We start from the raw sequence: 24,685 nt of genomic DNA on the forward strand, positions 1-24,685 counted from the left end.
ATCTAAAAGATCTTCCAAAAGGGTATCAAGAAAGAAATTTTGTATGCCACCTTGTTAAGTTATTTTCTAAGTTAAGTGTCAAAAGGTGAGTTTGGATGCCTAATTCCTTGTTGCCCTATTATTTGTAGTTAGGAGAAATTTCTTGAAATCGACAGAGATTTCTATGCATTTTTGGTTGATGAGCATTGGAATAACTCCAATGTCCTAGAAACAAACCTCTCTCTCAATTTTAGGGTAGTTTTGAGCATCTGTGGTCATTTGGTGTGGATGATCCTTCTAAACATCTAAGGAGCATTGATTGAGTTGACTTGATTTCTTTATTGGTGGGGATAACTTGAAGGAGGGAAGGATTGGAAATGTGATCCTTCCAAGCTAGGGTTAGAGAAAGAACCATAATAGGCTAGAGAAGCATCCTAGGTACCCAAGGAGAAGTTAGGGTTAGGAAGCAAGAGCTATTTTTACATTAGAGTGGAACCAGAGCCCCAAAAGATTTGGGCTTGTGGATAGATGTTTCAGACTATAGAAGAATCAGTAGGTAAGACAATAATGGTTACCAATGTAGAGTTAGCAAAAGAAATGGGTGAGAAAAAGGAGAGAAATGGGATACTTGAAGAAGCCCTAGAGGAAATGAAGACAAAGCTAGAAGAAGTTGCTGAAGCAGCCAAAAATAAAGACAAAGAAGGTGAAGATAGTGACAGAGGTAAGCCAAAGATTGAGGAAGACATCATTCCTAAATCAAACCCTTCATTAAATAAAGAACATTTCTTGAATGCCATCAAGGCACTAGGAGGAAAAGCCCTAGAAGGAAGTCCATTGCTTAGTAGAAAGATGGACATTGATACAGTGATGGAATGGATTGAGGGGATGGAAAATCACTTTGAGTGTGAAGGTGTCATAGAGGCACAAAAAGTGAAAGTTGCAAAATCAAGACTAAGGGGTTCAAAATTGACATGGTGGAAATACATGCAGTATGAAAGGATCAGTATGGGTAAAAATCCTATAGCTAACTGGAATGCCATGGTGACTAAAGTGAAGGATAATTATCTACCAACAAACTATGAAGTGAAATTGCATAGAAAGAGGTAGAGTCTAAAACAAAAAGACTTATATATGGCCTCTTACATAGAGGAATTTCAAAAATTATGCTTAAGGTCCAAGATTCAAGAAGCAGAACCTATTAAAGTGGTAAGGCATTTGGGTGGAATAAAGTGGAACATCCAAGAAGAGCTAAGACTATGGACCCCTACCACTATTCATAAGTGTCATTAATTGGATCTTATGGTGGAAGAAAAGAATATAAAGAAGGGGAATTCTAATTCTAGAGGTAGAGGCAGAGGAAGAGACCAAAGAGGGCATAGAGGTGGATACCAAGGTAGAGGCAACAATCAAAGAAACCAAGGTGAGTCTAAGCTTGTGGAGTAGGGTAGTAAAACTACTTCAAGATGGGCTTATACAAGAGGAAAAGGCATTGATGGAGGCTCAAATAGAGGAAGATGTGTAGGTAGGAGTAATTCATACTTTGAAAGTATGAAATGTTATACCTGTGGTTAGTTAGGCCACCTTGCATATAGGTGCCCTAATAAGCCTACTTATTTAAGAAGTAATAAGAGAGTTGCATATGCTCATGAGGCCACAATTAATTCCAAGGTATCTAAGGTGGATAATATTGAGTCAGAGAGAGGAGAGAACTTAATGTTCAAGAGGGTGTTGATTATACAACCAACCAAGGATGAATCCAAGCATAGAAGGGCCTCGTTTAGGATTAGGTGCAAGATTTTGGCAAGGTGTGTAAGGTTATTGTGGATTCAAGCTCCACATATAACATCATATTAGAGGAAGTAGTGGATAAACTCAAGTTGGTGAAGGTACCTCATGTTAACCCATACAAGGTGACATGGTTGAAAAAAGGGCAGAGTGTGTTGGTGAATGAGCAGACTTCGGTAGGGTTTTCAATTGCAAGCTATAAAGACAAATTACTTTGTGATGTATTGTCTATGGTTGTATGCAATCTACTATTGGGAAGACCTTGGAAATATGACAAAGGTTTTGTCTATTATGGGAAATAAAATTACATTTCTTCTAAGAAGGATGGAAGGACTTTCAAGATTTAGTCCTTATTGGAGGAAGATGAGGCACAATCCAAGATCCCTAGTGTGTTGTTGAGTAGTGGAAAGGAGTTAATTAATGCCCTTAAGCATGAAGGTGGTGAAGGGTATGGAATTCTTCTTAAGCCTAAGGAAGAAGAGAAATCTAAGCAAGGGCCTTTACCAATTGAAATCCAAGAAATGCTTGTGAGTATAAGGATATTGTTAGTGATGGAACTCCTACAGATTAAAAACTTGATGAATTGTCTTGGAGGGGCTCAATATTTCACAAAGTTGGATCTCAAAAGTGGTTATCATCAGATAAGGATAAAGGAGGGTGATGAGTGGAAGAAAACTTTTAAGACCATAGATGGATTGTACAAATGGCTTGTGATGCCATTTGGGCTGTCAAATTTTCCTAGCACATTAATGAGACTCGTGAATGAAATGTTGAAAGACTACATAAGGAGATTTTTGGTGGTATATCTTGATGATATACTCATCTTTAGTAAGACAAGAGAAGAACATCTTAAGCATGTGGAGATGGTGCTAAGGAAGTTGCATGAAGAGAAGTTAGCAATCAATTAGGAAAAATATGAGTTTTTGAAGCAAGAACTTTTATACATGGGATTTGTGGTATCCAAGGGATCTTTGAAGATGGACCAAGACAAAGTTGCAACTATATTAAACTAGTCACCACCTACCACAACAATCGAGGTAAGAAGATTCCATGGATTAGCTAAATTTAATAGAAAATTCATTAGGAACTTTAGTGGTATTTGTGCACCACTGCTAGAAACCATTAAGGCTAGGATGAAGAGAAAGTTTAGGTGGACTTCTAAAGTGGGAAATGCATTTGAAAAGTTGAAAGAAAAAGTGGAAACACAACCTATCCTTAAACTGTCTAGTTTTGACAAACTATTTACTTAATGAAGTGCAAGGTAGGAGAATCCCCAAAGGAGATGTCCCAACCCCTAGAAAATAACCACACAATGGAAATAATACAATAGTGCAAGACCTGATACCAATTCACAACTCTTTATTCATAAAATAACTGATTATAGGAAATGTTCTAGGTTGTAAGGCTTTCTTGGTTATGGCCAAATACAATGCAATTACAATAGTTCTAAAAGATCCCTCAATATATAACTCAAATCCTAGCTAGCCTAGATTTATAACATAACAAAAATTTGGTAGAAGCCTCCAATAAGATCTAAAATTGTGCTCGCAAGCCACCAAGCAACCTGCTTGTTTCTAAACCACAACCACTAGCTCTTCTCAATTTTGCTATCTTAGCTATTCCTCTACTGATGATTTCAAATCCTCCAAATAATGATCCCTAATAATTATTTTCTACATCAACCCAAGCTCCTTATATAGCCAACTAAGTCACAAGTCGGCTAGTTAAGCATTTAATTACATTATAGGTCCACCTTGGAAGAGTAAACCAAAACTATAGCAAATATGAACAAAACTTGATGCCAAGTTAAATTTAGGTCAACAAATGACCCAAGAATAACTTCCTAACTTAGCAAGATCCTATTTCATCGAAGAAAACTGAGCAAGATCAAAAAAATCCACGTTTTATGCAAAATTGGCTAAAAATCGATACTTGTGGAAAATGGCGCTATCTCCCAAATATGGATGAATTAGGACTTGTGCTTTTAACTGAAGGTATTATTTTAGGTGATATTTAAGACCCCAAATGAACAAAGTTTTATTTGATTAAGGATGAACAACTACATAACATGTAAAAAGCATGATGAAAATATAAAATATAGTCTCTAACTTCAACACGATCCATCCAATCCTTATGTGCTCTTAAGGAAAGTTTCCCCATTATGCCTTGAACAAATCCCCAACAAAAAAAATCATAACTCCACTAAAATCCAAGCTAGATTCTCCTACGACATTACCCTAGAGTGTGGTGTAAGTGGGATGGAAGTAGCGGGTGTGTTTAGCCAAGAAGGTACGCCAATAGCATTCTTCAATTAGAAGCTAAATGAAGCCAAAAAGAAATACTCTTTTTATGACATGGAATTGTATTCTTTGGTTCAATCTCTTAGGAAGTGGAGGAATTATCTTCTACCCAAATGGTTTGTAGTGTTTACTAACAACCAAGCTCTTAGTTATACCAATAAACAAGAAAAGTTGAGCACTAGACATTTGAAGTGGACGAAATATCTTCAAGAATTCACATTCACCATCAAGCACAAGAAGGGGTAGATAAAAAAAGGTTGTAGATGCACTAAATAGGAGGATGTTGACCATTCAAGAAGTTCAACTACATAAAATTGGAAAAGAGAGTTTCAAGAACCTCTACAAAGATAATAAAGACTTTGCTAAAGCTTATAAGGTATGCCTTGAATTTCATAATCATTTCTATAGTTTGTTTGTTGATTATACCATCAAAAGTGGACTATTTTTCAAAGGAAACCATTTATGTGTTCTTAAGGGTTCCATGAGAGAGAACCTTATCCAAGAAAAACATAATGGAATCCTAAGTGGCCATTTTGGCATCAACAAGACCCTAGAGTTAGTTTAAAGGTTCTACTATTGGCCAAAATTGTCAAGGGATGTGACAAAATATGTGCAACAAGTGCATGAAGGAAAAAGGAGGAGCTAGCAATGCAGGTTTGTACCAACCTTTACTAGTCCCTAATAGGCAATGGGAGTGTGTTAGCATGGACTTCATTGTAGGGTTAACTAAAACAAAATAGGGTTGTGATAGCATCTATGTTGTGGACAAATTTAGCAAAATAGGTCATTTTATACCTTGAAAAATTACCCATGATGCTAGCCATATTGCACATCTATTCTTTAAAGAGATTGTGAGGATCCATGGACTACCCTTAAGCATTGTTTCAAATAGGGATGTCAAATTTATGATCCATTTTTGGAAAACCATGTATAGTAGGTTGGGAACTAACCTATCATTTGGTTTAGCTTATCACCCTCAAACTGATGGGCAAATTGAGGTGGTTAATAGGGTGTTGGGTAATTTAATAAGGTGACTAACTAAGGAGTATGTTCAAACATGGGATGTGATTATTCCCCAAAAAGAGTGTGTATATAATGACATCATGAATAGAACAATAGGTAGGAACCCATTTTATATTGTTTATGAGATGCATCCAAGGGGTGTGTGTGAGGTTAGAGACCTTGGAGCTATGGAGTATAGGAGTGGTTAGGCTAAATACTTCACTCAAACCATGAAGGATATTCAAGAATAGATGAAGAAAACTATACAAGAGACTACACAAAAATTGAAGACCAAAGTAGATGAGAAGAGAAAGGATGTTCAATTTGTAGTAGGTGATTATGTCATGATCCATTTGAATGAATCTAGGTTGTAGAAAGGAGTGCCTAGTAAACTATAGATGAAGAGAGTGGGACCTTGTAAGATCCTAGCTATGTATGGAGGTAATGCATACAAAGTGGATCTACCTATTGATTTGAACATCTCACTTGTCTTTAATGTGGTAGAATTATTCAAGTTTAAGGAGCCTTTAACTGATATGGATATTAACAGCAATGAGGTTGGCAATGATGTACAAGTTGATGTCTTATTACCCAAGATGGAGGTAGAGGCAAAGAAAGTACTAGATTTAATGATCAAGAAGACCACTAGATATAAGGTGTACTTGGAACACCTCATAAAATGGAAATCTAAGCCAAACTAAAAGGAAACATGGGTTTTAGCTATAGACTTAATGAAGTTAGGAATTGCTGACAACATCTTGCCTATAGGAGTGACATGATTTACTTTTGTGGGGAGCATGGTGCAAGAGCACCTAAGTAAAGTTACATGGTAACCAAGGGTTCCTAGTCAAGTTTTGGCTTGTAGTGGCCTTAGCCAAGTCACTAGTGTAATAAGGGGGCTAGTGAGTCCTAGAGTGTGACTTAGTAGTTAGGAGGTCTAATTAGGTCCTTACTTGTTTGTCCAAAGTTGCTAGGTAGTGTACAAGTGTTGTCAAAGTTGTCAAATATGACATTTGGGCATTTAGAGTGCTAGATTTGAAAACGGTGGCGAGGAATGATGATTTCATGTCCCAAGTCTCATAATTAAGCATTTTATAGTGTTTCATGAGGCTTTGATCAAGTTTGGTCTAACTATGCAAAAAGTTGTCAAGTTGCATGACAACTTTTATTGCAAAAAGTGCATTTTTGAGCAGTAGGTGGAATAACCACTTCAAAGTAGTTGGGAAATTTGTGTTGGACCTATAGAAGGCCTACCTTGACCCATGACAAGGGTTGGATGGCCTTTTACTGAAAGTTAATTAATGAACAAACAACTTTGTTGAGCAATTTTACCACAGTTAGAGCACCTTTGTTTCATTGGATCATTGAATGAATTGAATTTTTCACTAAGACCTATGTATGAATTAGTAGATGTAAATAGTAGATTCTTTGTGTGATTAGATAGGTCTTTTGGTTTCATTTTTGTAAGAATTTTCCTAAGGCAATAATTCAACACCAAGATCAAGAAGCTCAATAGATAGCACAAGAGAGACTAATGATGATCAAATGAGAATGGATATCAGATGATTGGATGAATACATTATAGAAGTGCCTTGTAATAAAGACAATTGATATGACTAGGAGTCAGCAACGAGATAAAATCAAAACTAAGCACATGTCCACCAAGAGTGGATTATCCTCCATTGAGCATAGGAGTTTGTGTGATGATGAGAGGATAAGTCTACATAGGTGTATCTCATAAAGAGATGTTGTAAACACCATGTGCTCAAATAAGTTGCTAACTCCTGTGTTGTCAACAAGACAACTCATATGTCTATGCATAATCCTAAGTGTCTACATGACAACTAATATAAAAATGCATTATCCTAAGTAAACTTAAGTAAAGTGTAATAATAATTAATTATTTACACTAACACCCCTGCTTAAGTGCAACTTATGGGAATGCAATTAAGCTCACAAAGATAAATGCAAGATGCAATGTGGGCACCGACTACTAGACCATGTTAGGTACCCATGTATAAATGCAATACTCTAAATACAATGCAATGCAATGCAATCTATCTGAAAATGGAGAAAGAGGGAAAACCTTATGGGAAAAACCTCCTCTAAAAAGAGAGATGAAGAAATACAAGATGTATGCAAGGATGGAGTAATCAAGACCCCCCTAGTATGACATACATCATGCATGTACAAGCATATATCCCCCATAAGAAAAAATACATGATGGTATCCCCCCATATTGAATAATTTCCTGCAAGGATGTCATGAAGACAAAAAAGTATCCAATACCTACAAATGACATATCTCCCTTTAGGAAGAAGATACACCAAGTATAGGTGCAAGTATAATTCCCATTGTGGATAAGAAGATGGATGAGTAATCCATATGTAGTATGCTATGGATGCTGCCTCTGAAGTCTTCTCATATGTTGACAAGTCCTTGATGAATGTAGATGCCACAAACCAATCTAGTGGATGCCTAAAATATGTGGTAAAAAAGGTAACATGTCCATGTATGAAAGTGAATCAAACTCCAAAGACAAGGAATCATCCTTATAGGAAGATATGGGAAGAGAAGAAATGTAGCCTTCCCTCAATGATGAATGCACACCCATGAAAGAAGCTCCTTAATGACTGAAGAAGTTTCACCATGAATATTGAATGATGTTCCTCCTTGTAGGAAGAAGTGGTGCCATAAGTGTTATAGAGAATGCTCCCCAACTAGTAGGAAGAATCCTCAAAAGATATGATGTTTGAGGAAACTAGAATACAATCTCCAAAGATTGATATTTCTCCTTTGAAAAAGAGTCCTTCTCCAACTGCTGAAAAGAAGTATCCACAATCATGTAAATCTCAAAAGAAAGATCAAGTGGTTGAGGGTCGTAGTGTTCCCTCGCAACAAGTGAAGAAGAGTTCTCCTCAACAAAGAGAAGATGGATGTCATCAATAATGTCTCCCACATCTTCAATATAAGACTCCATAAACAACACTGCAATGTCTAGAAGGAAGTCATCCCATGAAGCTAAAATAGGAAGACATGGTGTTTCCTATTGCACTGAATCAGGAGCATCTATGGCTGAAACTGGATCTGCAGAAGAAACAAAAGCATCAAGAGTATGATCTCAACAGGAGCTTTAGGTAACACAATTGGAGTCAATGGAGGTAGAATGTCCTATAGTAATTGAGGGACTCATGGATCTCCATATGCTTCCCAAAGACACATCCAAACATCATGAGGACTACTTTCCTTACTAAGAGAAGCAAAAGATTCCTTACTCATACTATTTTACATAAAATGAAGAAGAAGAGAAAGTTGTCCCTAATTAGTATTAGGTGGAAATATCTTCGAATATAGATAAGGAAACACTTCCTTATGTTCGCTTAGATGATCAATCATCAAAGCACTCCATTTCTGATAGTTCCTTTTTGTCAATTTGAATCTTAAACCAAAGTGACACTTTTGACATGACTCCATGAGATCAAATAATGTATGCACCCCCAAAATGCAATTTTTTTAAAAAGAAACACCCCCCTTAATGCATGATTTGGCACTTTATATTTAGTGCGATTATAATGGGCCACTTGTCCAAATGAACCAAAGTGGACTTCTAATTTTGATGATTACAATGACAAATATGAAGCTATATTAGACTCAACAAGATAAGATACAAGACCTCTCAAGGATCTAATTAATTACAAGTGCCAATAGGCCAAAATAAGACCAAAATTTGAAATTACTATGTCTACTTATAATTACTTCAAATTGATACTAGATCTGGAAAGTAGACAAAAAACCATGCACTTTTTAAAAAAGAATAGCACCTGAATATGTGTCTAGATGAGCTAAAACTAAGCCTTTGAAGTTGCAAAAAATGGGATTTGTGATTTTTAGAAAAAAATTAGGAATGGAGATCTCAAACAACCTACACCAATGTGTAGATCACGAAATTCTACCCCAAAAGAGGGAGATATCGCTATTTGAAAATCACCTTTGTAATTTATTTTTCTGAATCGCCACTGTCACACCTCCAAAAATCAAATAACTCTAGATTTCACCTCAAATGTCTGATTTTAATGAAACAAAAGTTGATTTAGGGTTTTTTTGACCTTTTGAATGTGATGCCAACATCTAATTTGCACCACCAAGCTCCAATCTTGACTTGCAAATTTTTTTTTCTCCAATGGCTATGAAATGAAGCTCCCATGGCTTTGATACCATGTAAGAAGTTGATTTAACTCTGATACCATGTAAGAATTTTCTGAAGGCAATAATTCAACACCAAGATCAAGAAGCTCAATAGATAACACAAGAGAGACTAATGATGACAAAATGAGAATGGATATCAAATGATTGGATGAATACATTATAGAAGTGCCTTGTATATAAAGACAACTAATATGACTAGGAGTCAGCAAAGAGATAAACATCACAACTAAGCACATGTTCACCAAGAGTGGATTATCCTCTATTCAGCACAAGAGTTTGTGTGATGATGAGAGGATTAGTTTACATAGGTGTATCTCATAAAGAGATGTTGCAGACACTATGTGCTCAAATAAGTTGCTAACTCCTGTGTTGTCAACAAGACAACTCATACATCTATGCATATTCCTAAGTGTCTACATGACAACTAATATAAAAATTCATTATCCTAAGTAAACTTAAGTAAAGTATAATAATAATTAATTATTTACACTAACAATTTCTTTGCATTTTAGAAAATCTTTTGTTTTCTCACTATTGTTGGTTTAAACCAATTAGTTTTTGAATATGGAGTCATAACTCACCTTTCCACCATGGCATTTGTATGGTCTCTTAGAATGTGTGAGATGACTCCTTGTACTATAAGTGTGCAAGACCTTGGGCCCTAGAAAAAAAGTTATGGCATTTTTGTAGTAATGCCTTAGACAAGCCAAAGGAGCATGGTTAGGGATCATAGTAATTGAAACAACATTTGATGGGATTAAGTGCATGGTTGCTTCAATCTAGGTGCATGGAGAGGAGGATATGAATGTGGAGAAGCACCATACCAAAGGGTAAGTCCAGGTGACATGTTTTGATAGGGATTTTATTAGACCCTTGTGAATAATTTTAGTACATTAGTGAAATCCTTAATTTTAGGCTTAATTATAGCAACCCACTATATGTATAGGTTGGGGAAGTGAGACTAGATGAATTTGAAAAATCTTCCAAAAGGGTATCAGTATAACAGTTTTTTTTCCACCTTGTTAAGTTATTTTCTATGTTATCTGCAAAAATGTGAGTTTGGATGCCTAATTCCTTGTAGCCCTATTAGGTGTAGTTAGGAGCAATTTCTTGAAATCAATAGAGATTTCTATGCATTTTTGGTTGATGAGAATTGGAATGACCCCAATGCCCTAGAAATAAACCCCTCTCTCCATTTTAGGGTAGTTTTGGGCATGTATGGTCAGTTGGTGTGGATGATCCTTCAAAGCATCTAAGGAGAATTGATTGAGTTGACTTGAATTTTTTATTGGTGTGAACAAGTTGAAGGAGGGACAGATTGAGAATGTGTTCCTTCCAAGCTAGGGTTAGAGAAAGAACCTTAATAGTCTTGAGAAGTAGCCTAGAGACCCTAAGAGAAGGTAGGGTTAGGAAGCACAACTTTTTTACATCATAACCCTAAAAAAATAGAGAATAAGAATAAATCAGAGATGCTAGCCAAGGATTATTGGGAAGAATTTGGTGTCCTAGATCTTATGGAAGAAAATCAAAACTCAAGCAAGGAAAATATCATTAATAAGATAGATGTAGAAAGGAATTCAATGGATAGAGAGGAAACCAACATCGGTGAGAAAATACTTTGAGTAAATCAGACATGAGGAACATGATTAGGAAGAGGAAATGGTAATAGAAAGTATCCAAAGAGCAAGTGAGCATGTGGATAACTTAGGCTTAGCATAGAAATTGGATGGAATAATAGCTCCAAGATGTGGTCTACATTAGAAAAGAAAAAAGAGAAAGAAAATATCTAGCAAAGCTAAGAGCATTTACAGGTAAGGCAGAAAATCTGAGGAGGATTCAAGAAATCCTGAAAGTCAGGAAGGGGAAGGTCCTTCCTAGTGAGAAATGAGGCTTACAACATGGAATGATAAGGGCCTAAATGCCCCTAAGAAGAAGCACTTACTCAAGCACAGCATAACTCTATTTAATTCAAAACTTATGTTAATACAAGAGATCAAATTGAACAAATCTAAAGGTGAAAAATCAAGCAAAAAACTAGGTTGCTAGAAATCATAGTTGATTGAGTCAAAAGGGGAATTAGGTGGAATTGAAATAATCTAAGATCCCTTAAATATAGAGTTTAATATTCTGATCTCAAACAATAATTGGATGGGGGGAACGATCAATCTGACATTTAGTTCATCATTATCAATGTATATGGCCCAACCCAAATAGTAGTAAAAGGACACTTTGGAATGCAATCAATAACTTTATGGATGCACACCACTCAAAGAACTTCTAGATTAGGGGAGGCTTAAATGCCTTTCTAGAACTAGAAGAAAAGAATGGAGGGTTACAAACAATTTCTCAATCAATGTTGGACTTCAGAGATTGGTTCCCTTGAAACAAGTTAATTGATATACCACCATCCAATGAGTTATTCACTTGGTACAATAGAAGGAAGGACTTTTTTCATCTATTAGAAAGGCTAGAAAAATTCATTTTTAAAGGGGATATGCAAATATTCAACTACATGGTGTAGTCTTCCATCCTTCCCAATGTTGGTTCAAACCACTTTCCAATTTATTTGGAAATAATAGAACAACAAAAACCATCAAGAAACCCCTTTAAATGTGAAATAATGTGGCTCCTAGATGAAGGATTTAGGGAAAACATTGACCACTAGTGGAAAGAAAGAAAATCCAAAGGCTCCAAGATGTTCTTATTTGTCTCTAAGCTCAAATTATTAAAATGAAATATATTAAAATGGAACAAAAACCACTTAAACAACATCTTTAAGGGAAAAATGTATATAGAAGAAGAGCTTAAAAAGATTAATGAATAAGTCTAAAGACATGTTATGGATAGTAATAAATATGAAAGAGAAAAAAACCTCACAATGAAATAGGAAAACATCCTAATAAAGGAGAAGGTATTTTGGGAAAAAAAATGAAAAGAAATGTGGCCACTAGAAGGAGACCAAAACACTTAGTTTTTTCATAATAGTATGATTAAGAATAGAAATGTTAATAGAATCTTTTGAATTATGAATAACGAAGGTGTCTTAGTAGGCAAATCATCACACATAGTAGAAGTATTTGTGAATTAATTATGAGCACTCAAATTTATTTTCTTAAAAAGTTGTATTAAGCATGTTCCATAAAGTAATTACAAAGGAGGATAATAGATTTCTTAACAAGGCCTTCACATTCGAAGAAATCAATGAGGCCTTATTTAGTATGAACTCGAAAAAATCTCCTAGGCCTGACTAGTTCCAAGATTTTTTCTTTAAAAAATGATGGACGATATTAGGTGAGGATCTATGGCAAGCCATAAAAGAAAACAAAAATTCAAGCTTGCTTTTGGTAGAAATCAACAACACTTTTTTATCTGTCATCCCAAAGAAAAGGGACCATGAAAACCCAAGAAACTTCCATCTAATAGCTCTGTGTAACACCATTTATAAACTCCTAACTAAAACTTTGGTAAATAGGCTCAAATATGTTCTTCCCAAAATAATCTCTGAGGAAAAAACATGTTTTGTTCCTAATAGGTCACTACTAGATGGAATAATAACTATACAAGAGATGATTCACTCAGCCCAAACCAAAAAGGAAGTGTGAATGCTCATGAAACTCGATATATAGAAGGCTTATGAAAAAGTAGATTGGAGGTTTTTATGTAAATCTCTAGAAGCTTTTGGTTTTTCATGTCAATGGATCAACCTCATTTACAATTTTACTTCTACTCCTAAATCTCACTTTTAATTAATGGCACACTGAAAGGTTTTTTTAGCACATCGAGGGGAATAAGACAAGGGGAACCAATATTACCTTTTTAATTCATTATAATAGTTGAATCATTTGGTAGAACCATTAAAAGGGCCCAAATACAAAATAAGATCAAAGGAGTCTCAGTAAGAGAAGATGTTTCTAATGTTATGCACATCAATAATTTGTGTGCAACATAAATTTACTAGGTGAAAGCACATTAGAAGAAGTAAGAAAATATAAGCAAATCATTAATACTTATATGGAAGCTTTAGGATAAAACATCAATGTAGAAAAATTATAAATTTTCTTTTTAAACACTAATCTAGGAACCACTTGAAATATTTGTCAACTAATGGGATATGAGCAAGGATGCCTCCTTTGTAGTTTCCTAGTTATACAGTTGGAAAAGGGGGCTAGAGATGGAAAATCTTGGGACCCAATTTTCAAAAAAATGGAAAAGATAATTGAAATCTAGAAAAGCAAATGGCTCACCAAAGCTAGAAGAGTCACTAAAATTATATCGTACTTACAACCATACCAACATATCAAATATCCTGTCTCGCATTACCAAAGGGATTTAAACATAAAATAGATACAAAACTAAGAGATTTTTTTTTTTGGAAAGGGATAGAGGATTTTAAAAAAAGAGCTCTAATCAAATGGGAAAGCATATGCAAACCAAAAGAGCTAGGAGCTTTAGGAATTACAAATTTAAGCTAGGAAAATGAAGCCTTTGGAGAAAAATTTGTATGGAGGATGTATAAGGAAAAGAAAAATAAATGGGCAAGATTTTTGTATCATAAATAAAAATTTAAATTGGGCTATAGGAAATTGGGAGAAGCCCTATTCTAGGAAGATTCATGGGATGGAATCCCCCCATTGGACTCCTATACCTTTCCCTCAACAATCAAAAACACATTAATCAATGCATGGAGTGTTCACGTGGGGGATTACAAACACAAAATCAATGAAAATCAAACAAAAGCTTGGAAATGGAAATCTTTAGAAGGAACAAATTTATCTGAATATGATAAACACCTATTCGAGTAGTTTATTGGCAAAAGACAAGTCAAACACAAAGAAAGACAAGATAAGTTAATTTGGGGAGCATAAAAAATTGGAGCATATAGTGTCAAAAGAGTATACAAATTTATAATCAATTTGCAAAGGTGGGAAAGGATTAAAATTCCCTAACCCTTTTTTGGGACTCAACATGCCTACCAAAAGAAGGCATCTTTCTTTGGGTAGCATCACAAAATACAATCTTGGCTGCAGACATATTCACAAAAATAGGCTCTGAAGGTCCATCAAGATGCCCTCTATGCAAAAGCATTTTTTTAAAAAAAGGAACATTTGTTATTCCAATGTAAATAATTTGCAAGAGAATATTGGCAATGACTATGCCGCAAACTAAACTAGTATTTGGCCCTTCCTAATAATCGATGGGATCATTTGAAGAGTTGGCCTAAAGATGCGCAGTCCAAAATTTATAATAACCTATGGAAAATATACCCTTCAATTCTAGAATAGGAAATCTAGAAGGAAAGGAATAGGAGAATATTCAATAATAAATTAATGCCTTTACAATCCTTTTCAGACAAAGTAGAAGCTAACATCACATAATTTCTTAATAATAACCTCAGAAACTCAGTCAAAGAGGCAGGAACATTTTCACATTGGGATTCCATCTTGAAAAAGAACTAGAGTAATCTCATCAATCCCCTAATGTCTTATCCCAAAGCCAACAATATATCTAGAGAGAGTTGTAAATGGGAACCTCCTCTGTTGGGGTGGGCAAAACTAAACTTTGACGAAGCTTCTAGGGGCAATCCTGGCATAGCTGGGTTAGCTTGCCTAATATCTTCCCCAAACTCTTGGATAATCAAAAGAGCCAAAACTTTAGGCACCATTTCTAACAACCTTGCAGAATTAGAAGCATTAATGGAAGGACTAAAAGTAATTTTGGACTTAGGGATCAAAAAACTTATCATAGAAGGGAATTCTCAAACTATCTTGAATGAAATATGAAAGAGAAGCACACCAAACTAGAAGCTCAACTCTAAATTGGAATATGCACTATCTCTGATAGATAAACTTGAACAAATAAAAATCCAACATAATTATCGAGAAGGTAATAAGGAGGTGGATATGCTGGCAAATATGGGTGTAGATGGTCAAGATCTCCTCTATATAAAAACATGGATATTCAACACAATACAATTCAATTATAGTAAGCACACAATAATAGATCTAGAAAGGGACCAAATAGAAAATTACACTAAATACAAATAAAGTAAACTAATATGAAAACCAAATAAGTTAGTCCTTAGTCTAACTTGAACTATTTTTATCTAATTTAGTATAAGTCTACTGACCATCAATGCTTGAGAGAAAGGTGGTTCTTTAATTATAGCACTTGAGAACTTAGCCATGGGAAATACCATCACCTAATATTAAATGCTTACAATACTCCAAAATTTAGTAGGATTGATCATAACCTTTTCCCACATGCACCAAATTAATTAATATATGGTAACTCATCATGCAAACTACATTCCAAAGGATTTTCGTATTCAACAATCTCCATCACATGTGAACAATTTGTTCCTAATTAGGAATTAATACCAACCTAAGTACTTAGACTCTAAGAGATTGCCAATGCATCTCACATACACCATAACAGGTACGAAATCATGGCAACATGAAATCCAACATAGCATGTGTAAGCTTTCCATAATCTCAGGCACCATAAACAAAGAATTGTCATATTTGTTAATAATGACCCTTTTTGCTATTTAAGGTCTCCTTAAATGCAAGATTGGAACGCAATTTCTCGTTAATAGTTGATAACATCGAAGTGAGTATGGCCTTTTAATCATTAGGGTCCCTTCATTGTAGTTATAGAGCTTTGATTTTAAGTATTTTTTGGTTAGCTATGGATACATCCATTAGGATGAGGTCTGGTAATAAATAAATATCTTTTTGGGGATAAATAACTGATCTTAGTGATGCAAGGAAGGATGAATAGCTAAGGCTAGAGGCACACCTAACTATCCAATCACCTTGTTGAGTAAACACAATGGAAGCAAACAACATAGAGAACAACACCTTGGGGTGAGGCATTTTTCCAAAGGAGAAGGAGGGAGTTAGACCATTAACCCCAACCCAAGCAAGTCTTCTAGTCTAACCAATAATGAAGGAAGCCTAATCACACTTCATTTAGTATTTTGACATCTTCTCCCTTCCCCACCAAACTAGTGAAAGATGTAGAATTCTACGCAAACCTTTCTTTGAGCTTAGAGTAGTAGGGCCCTCCCTTCATGGCATTAACCTGCTAGAGGTTGCCATTATGGCAACACGGTGATGTGTGCGGCCCTACCAAGTGCCTGGTGGGATAGGCAGACCAACCATTATTAACCCCAGTGCTGCCAAGAAGGCCCCTAGAGGACCTTAAAATTTTATGGACTATGGGGGTATAGAATTATTTAGCAAGGGGTGGAGGCTAAGGGCTCTTCTTGATCCTCTTCCAGTTCTCCCAATATTCTATACGTAACATAGCTCTAAGAGATCAAGTAATCCATTATGGACCCACCCTATTTTATCTATAGTGAATCACGCCATAGATAGAGACAATAGGGCTCCTATTAAGACACAAAATCGAGATGAAGGCCTATGGTTAGTAATAGTACTGCGACCCCCCATAGATTGTAAGGGCAACAAACTCAACAACTGTTGATACTAGCTTTGCTGCTGCTTATGGATCCACTAGATCATCTGAACTAACAAACTGATGTTGTTCGTAGTGCTGCTAAGTCAATTGAATCGATAATAATTGGGACATGATCTATCTCAAACAATGACTGTTATGTTTGCAAGTGCTTATTAAATTTGGCGGACGATGGTTTAGCCACATGCATGTGATGCAAAAGGTCCTTCCAACTAGAATTTCCCTACTATATATAGGGTGATGGGTTACAACTCATATTTGAGTGATGAGTTCCCAAACTCTAGGCCTCGATGAACCCCTTTTTCGTCCAATTGATCGTCTAGCATTAGTGAATGACCCAATAGATCATCTAGTGGCACGGTTGAAGAACCAGGCTGACATAACAATTGACTCAGTTGCCCGAGTAGAGCACTAGGAGTTGACCCTATTTACTATTTAAGGTCCCATTAAATGCAAGATTAGAATGTCATTTCTGGTTATTAGTTGATAACATCATAGTGAGTATGGGCTTTTAATCCTTAGGTTCCCTTCATTGTAGCTATAAAGATTTTATTTTGAGTCTTTTTTGGTTAGCTATGGATACAACCATTAGGATGAGGTTTGGTAATAGGGAAATATATTTTTGGGGAGAAATAATGGATCTTAGTGTGCAAGGAGAGATGAATAGCCAAGGCTAGAGGTACACCTAACTATCCAATCACCTTGTTGAGTAAACACAATAGAAGAAAACAACACCAAGGAGAGAAGGAAAAACAAAATACATTGTTAAATCCATCAAATTATCTACATACATGCCCAATTGTAAGGCCTTCTGGGTTACGACCAACAAGATTTACAAAATCTTAGACTTGGAACTTTTGCAAGTCCTTAATTTGGACTTCTTGCTCTTCTACTTTGCTCTCCCATTCGGATCTCTAAGTGCGCTCAAACCTAAGCCTAAACACCCCTATTTATACTTACCAAAATGGCTTATAGAGGATTATAGACCATTACATGATAGAAGGTCAACCTTAAAATAGTTTGCACACTTCCCAAGACAAGATCCTTACATTGAATTCACAATCCAAATTAAATACATGAGTCCACTCAAACTAAGAACCAATCACAAACAAACTTGATCAAAGATAGATCTGAGCATCAACAAATATTAGGTTCACTTAACACAGGAAGGAACACTCGACCAATACTAAACAACTTGGTACATACAAAAATACTCAACCAACAAGGACAACTCGATCAATGCTGAACAACTTCGCAACAACTGCAACTCATCAACCACTGGAACTTGGCACTACTAGGCATAATGGACAAAGATGAGTAGGGTAGCAAGGGAACCCAGGATGCTCTTGCATCACTTAGGATCAGTAAGATGTTCAGGACCAAGAATAGCTTGGTCTACATGGCTATGGGGGTTATTGTGGGGGCAAAATTCTCAAACTCAATGGACAGACAAAAATACAATTATGATATAGTAGCCATGTTTGTCACCACCATTCTCCATATTGATAAAGATAAAAAAAAGCAATTAGGGATTTTTGTAGAGTAGTCTTTAAGGAGCCCATTATCAGGGAATTAGACTCTATCCCAGAAAATATTGACGATAACTTATGTATTCCCAGGAGGAGTGAGTATGACATCCAAGATGATCCTGTCAAATCTTCCTAATCTTGATTATTAAGAATAGGAGGAACTTTCTACGTAGAGTGGACCAAATCAAAAGTAACTGGGTGTAGTTGTTAGCTACTTCAAATACTCACATTTATGTAGACTGGAAGGGCATGGTGTGGTATCTTAAGAAGGAAGACCTTAGTTAAAAAATGAGGCTCAAGAAGGAAAATTTTGGTGGTGAACAATTATCTATTTTTAGAAGCTCTACTGTATAGTCTAGGTTAGAAGTTTATGTTTCTTCAAGGTGATAAAGTTGATATTATAGAAATGATAGATACACTCTAAATAGATTATGTGTAGTCTTAGAGTCTATACAACACTCTGCTATTTTTGCGATAAAGGCCATCTACATTAGTTTACACTGCGGTAAACTCTTGTTAATAACATTCAAGATGTTTGTAGTAAAGATGGTGCTTAGTTATGATGGGTCCACATTTTGTTTTTAAGTCAAGCTGGACCAAACAGCTAGTTTGTATATATTACAAATGATAATACAAATTGAGATTTAGAACTTATTTAGCACTTTTGGTGTTCTTTAGGAACTTCAAATCCACTCTAAACTTAGTATGAAAATTAATCTTATCTCACAATCCGACGAAACTAGCTCTGATTCTGAATTTTTGAATAGAGGAAGGAATTTATAGACGCTATCGGGATATCATTACATTAGAACACTCAATCTTGTAGATAATTATGTTTATGAAAGAAACACTCGATATTGAAACCCCACTGGTAGAAGAAATCAAGAGAAATGAAAAATCCACAACCGGGACGCCCTGATTAAATGTTATTTTCCTAAAATTTAGATTAGCTGGTTGTATCATGGTCAAGTTATGCGGCTTCTATTTTTCAATTATACTCTGTTTTTAGATGTAATTTTGTTCCTCCCCCAAAAATGCAAATTCAACTGCGAACGTAACATCTAGATCCTACCGAAATTAGCAAATTAGAAGATCCTTGAGCGGAGGATGGGAGTGGTAGGAGGTGAAAATTTGAATTTGGAGGTGAGCGGGAAAAACCCTAGCAATGGTGCGGGTGCCTCGGTGCAAGATGTTGCCCGTATCAAGGGGATTGCAGGGCAGGAGTCTCAATTATGCTGATTTGTGGTATTCTTGTTCCAGGTATATATATTTCTATTTAAAATATTTATATTTGGCATTACATTTGATTTAATTGGATTTACATGTGGTATAAATCCAGGAGCTTGAAACTTGGGATATTTAGGAGGTTTTTGTAATGCATTTCCCATTCGAGTCCCCTGTACTGATTTTCTGATGAATTACCAATTCCAGCTCCCTCTAATGGATAGGCTAGGTTTTTGTGATGCCCATGTGGTGCTAATTTGTGGTATTCTTGTTGAGGCAATATTTAGGATGATAATGCACAAGGACGCTCTCAATGGAAGCTCTTAATTAGACAATTTTTTTTTTTTTAATTTTTAATTTTTATATTATTAATGGTGGCAAATGTGGACGGGGCCACAAACTATATATTAAAATAGCTAGTTCGATAAGTCCATGGGGAAAGAACTAGAAAGAAAACCCCATTTCCTCGTTGAAATACAAAAGAAATAAGCAGAAGAAAAGCAGCCCACAAAAGATTTCCCCTACGACAACACAAACTACAAAGGGCTGCAATTGGAGACATTAATTTGAATCCATGATAAAAAGTTCTGCTAGAACATGAAAGGCAGACAAATAATTGGATGAGAATTAAGATTGGGATGTGAAGCCGAGGCAACAAACTCTACATGTTGATCATCACATCCCATATTTGCTAAATAGTCGGCCACAGAATTACCTTCCCTATATATATGAGATATCTGATACTCTCGAAACGAATCCACTAACCCCCAAATCTGTTTTAGGATATAAGTAATTTTCCAATTGAAAGAATTTTTTGAGAGACATGCTTTAATTATAATCATTGAGTCACCCTCAATATGAACTGAATGAAAACCATTTCTTCTTGCTAGTATTAAGCCAGCTAACAAAGCGTGTGAGGCCATATTATTTGTCCCCAGAGGTAAGGGTTGAGATTTAATCGCTAAAACCCTTCCACACTCATCTCTAATGCAAGCTCCAATTCCTGATTTGCCTGGGTTTCCACGTGATGCACCATCAAAGTTAATCTTTGCAAAACCAGATAATGGAGGAGTCCACTTGACATTTGATCTATCAACTTTGCCGGATAATTTTGGATTTGAATGAGTACCCATAGGAATGCGAATAGCTTTCCAATTTTGAATGATGCTACTATCCCAAGCTGATAAATAGTGATTAAAACTAACAGAAGCAATTAAAGAATTAACGCTTTCAGATATAGATTTCTCAATCTGATCTTGCACCTTGCTCATATGTGAAGAAACATGATGAAAGATACGCTTGTTTCTTTCCCACCAAAGTGCCCAAACAATAGCTGAAGGAGCACACTTCCAAATACCATGAAACATTGACTTAGGATAAAGCAAGGGCCATGATTGAAAAAGATTCCACAAGCTGTTCGGAAGTGGCATCTCATAATTGAGTTTCTTGAGCACATGTAACTAGCACTGTTGCGCATAAGGACATCATAATAGTATGTGATCTGTAGTCTCCCATGTTTCTTCACACAAAACACACTTAAATGGCTGAGCTATTGAAAGTCTAGACAATTTATCACTAGTTAAAATCCTTTTTTTTAAAGCAAGCCAAGTGAAACAGCCTGCTTTGGGGAGCACAACATTATTCCAACAAAGATTGAAAGCACGATGTGGGGGCCTAATTTCAGCCAGATTTTGTAATGCTTTATAACCTTCTTTAACATAGTAGCTACCATCTTTAGAAGGAGTCCATCTTACTACATCCTTATCTCGAGAAAAATAAATATTTCTTTCTTTAAAAACTCCCAATAAAAAGGAACACTGATTATTGTCCAGCGGTAAGGATGTCGGATCCTTCCAAATACCCTTGCCTGAGTGTAACTCAATTGCAACCATAAAATCAAACAATTTTGACTCAATTGCAACCACAAAATCAAACAATTTTGAGCCCCAATGTTGGTTAGTGATATGCATGATCTCCAAAGCTTGCGGAGAGTTAAAAAGAGGTGGGAAGCCCAACCAAGAATCTAACCAGAAAGAAACAGATAACCCGCTATGTACTTCCCACATGATGTAGTTGAAGACCACCCAAGGATCTTAATCAGACAATTGAATGACCAATCTAACACCTTTTTAAGTTTTACCATGGCTGCTCATAAATTTAATAACCTATCATGACTTGTATCATAGGTATTACTATAAATTGCATTGTTACTTTCAATCCTCAAAACAGGGTAAAAGTTTTAGAGGTTTATAAATCAACATTGACCATTATAAAAATAGTTTTTATCCTATATAATATTCAAAGTTCCCATTTAATATTTTGTAGAGATTTTAATATTATTATCTGGAGAAAGTAATTTTATTTTTTCTTTCTTGATATCATATGCAACGTTTAAAGAATTAATTCATTTTGTTTCTGGGGCAGTTGCAGCCCTGGCTACTTTATGATTACTAGAAAAACTGTTTTGCCAGTCAATTCCACAATTTAGGAGCGCCAGGATTGCTTGGGCAGATTGGGTTTTGCACTCACGGAGGAAAAACTACTAACAATCTCAAACAGAGAAAATCAGGTATATTCTTGCAAATCAGTGGTGTTAGTCTAAAATATAAGGAATATATAGTTTTCATTATTATAGATGATAATAATTTAGGTGTTGGCTTAATCCTACTGCACGTTAAAGCAATAGTAAACAATAGTTCCAGATAGGTTTGAGTGTCAACGCTCTGTAAAATTGTAAAGTTTTTCATAATATCTGAGTCTACATATTTAATCTTCTCCACAGACTGTTCAAAACCAATTAGGAAAAAGTGCTTCATGAATATTAAAATGTGCCTAATAAATAAGAAATCTCTATAGAGATGATTGTTCTTTCACAATGATGTTTTCAGTAAATATATGCTTTTAATGTTCATTTTGATGTAAGCTAGTTTGCCATGAAACAGGAAAGACTTTTTCTTTTGAAAACACAAAATGCCTTTATATTTTTTCTCTGACAAGTTTTTCCTGAGCTTCAGCTGAGAGATTTGAGTGTATGAATTGGAACTTTTCTTAGAAATTTCCAAGTCATTTCTGCTCGCAATTGAATGTGGTCGACCGTAGAATTATTATTCTATTTAATTAATGCTGATTGACTTCCCAAAAGAACTGAAAATAAATGTTGGAACGGTTCCATTATTTTTTTCATCAAAACTTCGTAAGGTTTCTGTTTTCATTGCTGTAGGATTCAAATTCACTTATAGCAGCTGGTGACGCATTTATAACCGGTGTTAACTGCTTTTTTTATCAATATTTCTTGCAGCTAGAAATGTGATGACACAAGAGACTTTTAATGATGATTCTTGTTCCTTGAGTATACTTATGATTTTCAGCTATTTCCCCCCTCAGTAAGTGCAGAGAAAATTTTAATTACGATGTTGTACTTTTGAATCAGTTGTTGAAATTGATCAGCTAATTTGTAAACTGATATATAAATGAATATTTTATACAATGCAACTTTTTTTAATTCAGGAGGGCTTGAATTTGCCCCCTCCTTAAGATTGGAGGGAATGGTCACTGCCCATGATCATTCTTTTCAGTCTTATGTTACGTGTCCTTGAACTACATTTGAACTTACTATTTATCTATTTGATTTTTACTTTATCACAGCTAATATTTTGAATTTTCAGCATTGTATTTTGAATTTTCATTTAAGTTTAGCAAATCATCCTCATTGTCCTAATGAAGTTTGTTTTTGATTTATATCTTTATGAATTCGCCTTCCAAGTTTGCTGCCGGGGATGCATCTTGTATAATGTATATGCATTGCTGTTGGTAGTCCATCTGTATTGCTGAGAATTAAGTTATGAAATCTTTTCAAAAGGATAATGAGAGTGTTCATGTGAACAGAAACTGGTATTGATAACTGAAGAGTTTCCTTTTAATGCACTTACGAGCTTTGATGATTAGTCTCCATTAGGTGACATTTTTAGTTTTCAGCGAATGAACTCAGATAACAGGGAACAAATTGAATCTGAAGGTGAGAGGGGCAGGCCTTAGAAGAACTCACACAACCTCTTTGAGACATGCTCTCCGAATCTTGGGGTTTCCCTATTACCAATATACAAAACTTAAAAAGAATAATTAAATTCAATTTATAGCTTTATCTTTTCATTAGTTAGCCAATCACAAAGTAAACTGGGACTTGCAGCCGTGCCTTTTCAAGTAAATGAAGATTTTGTTTTATTCATAGAGCTGCAAAAACAATTTGCAATCCTAGCAGATCCTTGTGCCTCAGCCTTTGTATCCTATGTAAGGGAAGTGTGCACTTATTACTAATTTGATAATTATGACAAAAGTTGTTTATTTATTTGTGAATGAGATTAATATTTCCTATTAATGCTTAACTTCACATTACTAACAGCTACATTTATATGTTCATTCTTTAATGCCTCACAATTATTGTTACACCACTACTGTTTCTGGACATCTATATACACTACATGTGCAAACCTACCTCATTTTTTGACACAACTATTTCGTGTTGATAGAAGTATATTTCAGCTTATGGTATTTGCTATTTGAATTAGTATGAAAAGAGAATTTGAAAAGGCATATTTAGGTCTACTAAAATATATCCTTTGTATAGAAATTAAAAAAAGTGGAACATGACACTAGGTTTATTTCTCAAGAAAAGTATGTAGCATAGCTTTTGAAGAGATCTATAGTGCAAAATAGCAAGTTTGCATCAACACTAATAGCCACAAGTCTAAAATTAAACAAGAAAGCTTATAGCAACAATGTAAGACCTTTTTAAAATAAAAGTATGGTATCTATATATATATATAGCATACTCAAAAACTTAAGTTCCAAATTTATGAAGAAACCAAATCTGAAAGCACATTAGCAAGAGGTAAAATAATCCTAATATATGTTAATGACACGAAATGTTGTATACTACAATACATGAATTTGGGTTCCAAGTTGGATATGCTGAATTATGGGACAGCACATTTGAATAATATGCTGAATTATGGGACAGCACATTTGAATATATATTCCACTTGAATTTAGAGGCAATTTTAATGGGCCTCCAGGAAATAATTCATTGTCTTTTAAAAAAAATTGAAACTTGATATATATGAAACAACATGTCAAGGTATAGGTATGTGACTATAGAGAATCTTAATAGACGTAAATAAGAAT

General features: G+C 35.2%; 1 long non-coding RNA gene across 1 annotated transcript; it reads left to right on the forward strand.

Moving 5' to 3' along the window:
* The first annotated feature begins 18,943 nt into the window (after positions 1–18,943).
* On the forward strand, positions 18,944–23,153 carry LOC149567214 (uncharacterized). The gene is made up of 3 exons (XR_016362376.1): positions 18,944–19,540; positions 21,929–22,073; positions 22,803–23,153. It is a non-coding gene; the product is annotated as an uncharacterized LOC149567214 (long non-coding RNA).
* The last annotated feature ends 1,532 nt before the right edge of the window (positions 23,154–24,685 follow it).

The sequence above is a fragment of the Cupressus sempervirens genome, chromosome 3 (genome assembly GCF_028749045.1).
Source record: "Cupressus sempervirens isolate cs-2001-9-10 chromosome 3, ASM2874904v1, whole genome shotgun sequence".
Lineage (NCBI taxonomy): Eukaryota > Viridiplantae > Streptophyta > Pinopsida > Cupressales > Cupressaceae > Cupressus > Cupressus sempervirens.